Genomic DNA, 3970 nt, shown 5'->3' with positions numbered 1-3970 from the left:
GGATGGAGGTTCACTACAACTGATGAAAACTGCTGAGGAAGCCCAGAATCTTGTTGACATGGTGGCTAATAATCAGTATTTCTTTGCGCATCAAAGGCAATGCCAACCATCACAAAGGAGAGGAGTAATGGAGTTAGAAGGAGTGGACTCAATCTTGGCTCAAAACAAGATGATGCAGCAGCAAATTCAACAATAATTTGAGCAAATGGCCAAGAGGATTGATAGCCTCCAAGTTGCAGCAGTTAACACAAGCCAACCATCATCCACATGGGTGCAAAATGAAGAGACTCAAGAGGAGCAGCAGCAAGAACAAGTCCAGTACATGCACAACCAAAATTCTGGACAGAATGAAGTGTATGGTGACACATACAATCCATCCTGGAAGAACCACCCAAACCTCAGATGGGGAGACAATCACAACCAGAACCAACAACCATGGCAGAGGAACTCAAACCAAAACACTTCAAGAAACAACCAAAACCACAACCAGCAGCAAACTAACCAAAACCCTTACAGAAAACTTCAAAACAACTACTCCAACCCCAACCATTATCAATCCAATAACCAACCCACCAACCAAAATGCCTACCATCCACCATCCACACCTCACAACCCACCACAAACTTCACCAGAATCTCAAAGAATCACTAACTTGGAAACCTTGATGGACAAGATGTGAAAACACCAAGAAATGACAACCAAGAACCATGAAGCTTCCATGAAGAGCTTAGAGAGGCAGATTGGGCAAATCTCCAAACAGATTTCTGTTGAGAAACCTTCAAGCTCACTTCCAAGTGACACCATTCCTAATAAAAAAGAAGAGTGCAAAGCTATACAATTACGGAGTGGAAAAATATTGATAGACAACAACAAGGAGGTAACCAAGAAGCCTTTGGATAGCAACAAAGAATCATCAGAGAAAGGGGAAGCTATCAATGAAGCATGACAACAAGAAAAAGTGCCCCAGAGAAGCTCAAAGAGAAAGACAACCAGCCACATAGTTCAAAGGAAGTGATTCAGGGACAGCAGCAAGTGGAGAAGAGCATTACACCTCCACTACCATACCCTCAGAGATTCAACAAAGAAACTAAGGACCAACACTTTCATAAGTTCCTGGAAACTTTCAAGAAACTGGAAATCAACATTCCCCTGGCTGAAGCATTGGAACAGATGCCCTTATATGCCAAGTTCTTGAAGGAACTCATTAACAAGAAAAGAAGCTGGCTGGAGAAGGAGACTGTACTTCTCTCTGAAGAATGCAGTGCACTCATCAGAAAAGGACTCCCTCCCAAGTTGGAAGATCCAGGAAGTTTCTTCCTACCTTGTACCATTGGAAGTCTATTTATCAACAAGGGGATGTGCGAACTACGTGAATATGGATATGATAGAAGGGCTGGTAGAAGAAATGTTTGAAGAAGACTATTTGGAGCATCAGGAAGAACAAGGAGAGGAAGTGATAGAAATATCTATTGAAGACAAGAAAGAGGATAAACCAAAACAGGAGTTGAAGCCTCTCCCTCCTCACCTCAAGTACGTGTTTCTTGGGGAAGCCGAGGCACTACCAGTGATCATAAATTCCTCCTTGAACATGGATGAAGAAGCAAGGTTGATTGAGGTATTAAAAGCTCACAAAACAGCTTTGGGGTGGAGAATTGAGGACATCAAAGGCATCAGCCCTGCTATTTGTATGCACAAAATATTATTGGAGGAAGAATCAAAACCTGTGGTTCAACCTCAAAGAAGACTCAACCCAACCATGAAAGTGGTGGTTCAAAAAGAAGTGATGAAGCTATGGAATGCGGGGATAATTTTCCCAATCTCAGACAGTTCTTGGGTGAGTTCGGTACAAGTTGTGCCAAAAAAGGGAGGAATGACAGTCATCACCAATGAGAAGAATGAATTGATCCCCACTCGGACAGTGACTGGGTGGAGAATGTGTATAGACTATAGGAGATTGAATGATGCAACAAGAAAAGATCATTTCCCTCTACCCTTCATTGATCAAATGTTAGAAAGACTAGCGGGCCATGCTTACTATTGTTTCCTGGATGGGTGCTCTGGATACAATCAAATAGTGGTGGACCCCAAGGATCAAGAGAAGACATTCTTCACATGCCCATTTGGAGTTTTCGCCTATAGGAGGATGCCCTTTGGGCTGTGCAACGCACCAACCACTTTTCAAAGGTGCATGCTTTCCATCTTTTCTGATATGGTGGAAAAATTCTTAGAAGTCTTCATGGATGATTTTTCTGTTTTCGGAAATTCATTTAACACTTGCTTGCATAACTTAACTCTTGTTTTGAAAAGATGCCAAGAAACTAATTTAGTGTTGAATTGGGAAAAATGCCATTTCATGGTTCCGGAAGGAATAGTTCTTGGGCATAAAGTGCCATGTAAAGGTATAGAAGTTGATAAAGCTAAAATAGAAGTTATTGGAAAACTCCCTATACCTGTTAATGTGAAAGCAGTAAGGAGTTTTCTTGGGCATGCTGGGTTCTACAGAAGGTTCATCAAAGATTTTTCAAAAATAGCAAAACCATTGAGCAACTTACTAATGAATGATACTCCCTTCATCTTTGATGACACGTGTAAACATGCCTTTGAAACTCTCAAGAGAAAGCTCATTACAACACCAATCATCACACCTCCTGATTGGAATTTACCTTTTGAACTTATGTGCGATGCAAGTAACCTTGCTATTGGTGCTGTACTGGGGCAAAAGAAAGACAAATTGCATCATGTCATATATTATGCTAGCAAAGTGTTGAATGAAACACAGAAAAATTATACCACCACTAAAAAAGAACTGTTAGCAATTGTATACGCATTTGATAAGTTTAGACAATACTTGATCGGTTCAAAAGTTATAGTGTACACTGACCATTCTGCTCTCAAGTATTTAATGTCTAAACAGGATTCAAAGCCAAGGCTTATTAGGTGGGTGTTGCTGCTACAAGAATTTGATATTGAAGTTAGGGATAGAAAGGGAAGTGAAAATCAAGTAGCAGATCATCTATCAAGAGTGCCACAAGAAGCCAAGCAAGATAAACCCCAGCAAGTAAATGAGAACTTCCCTGATGAACACTTATTCCACGTTCAACAAACACCTTGGTTTGCAGACATAGCAAACTATAAGGTAGGAAGGAAGATACCTCAAGAATTTTCCAAGCAACAAACGAAGAAACTGATCAATGAAGCAAGGAAATTCTTGTGGGATGAACCCTTCCTATTCAAAAGATGTTCTGATGGAATGATTAGGAGGTGTGTCCCTGAAAATGAAGTGAAGGACATATTGTGGCATTGCCATGGCTCAGCATATGGTGGACACTTTGGACCAGAAAGAACAGCTGCAAAGATACTACAGAGTGGGTTTTATTGGCCAACTATGTTTAAGGATGCCAGAGAGTTCGTTCACCAATGCAACGAATGTCAAAGAGCTGGAGGATTGACAAAAAGAAATGAGATGCCTCAAAATTTCATCTTGGAAGTAGAGCTATTTGACCTATGGGGCATTGATTTCATGGGACCTTTTCCCCCTTCATACTCGTTCAGATATATCTTGGTTGCAGTCGAGTATGTCTCAAAGTGGGTGGAAGCCATAGCCACAACCACCTGTGATGCACAGATTGTCCTCCAATTCCTTAAGAAGCATATCTTCACAAGATATGGAGTACCCAAGGGTCTTGTTAGTAATGGTGGTGGTCACTTTTGCAGCAAACAAATGGAGAAACTCCTCCATAAATATGGAGTGATCTACAAAGTAGCCACACCATACCACCCTCAGACCAATGACCAGGCTGAATTAGCAAATAGGGAGTTGAAGAAGATCTTAGAAAAGATAGTGGGAAGCACAAGAAAAGATTGGGCGAGGAAGCTAGAAGATGCACTTTGGGCATACAGGACAGCTTTCAAAACTCCCATTGGAAAGTCACCCTTTCAGCTATTGTATGGAAAATCATGCCACCTTCCT

The 3970-nt window shown here is 41.2% G+C and overlaps 1 pseudogene; it reads left to right on the top strand.

Moving 5' to 3' along the window:
* Positions 1376 to 3970, top strand: part of LOC110268422 — a 3655-nt pseudogene continuing 1060 nt past the window's right edge.

This window comes from Arachis ipaensis, chromosome B10 (assembly GCF_000816755.2).
Source record: "Arachis ipaensis cultivar K30076 chromosome B10, Araip1.1, whole genome shotgun sequence".
Lineage (NCBI taxonomy): Eukaryota > Viridiplantae > Streptophyta > Magnoliopsida > Fabales > Fabaceae > Arachis > Arachis ipaensis.
The sequence above is the reverse complement of the archived record's forward strand: the minus strand, read 5'-3'. Positions and strand labels throughout refer to the sequence as shown.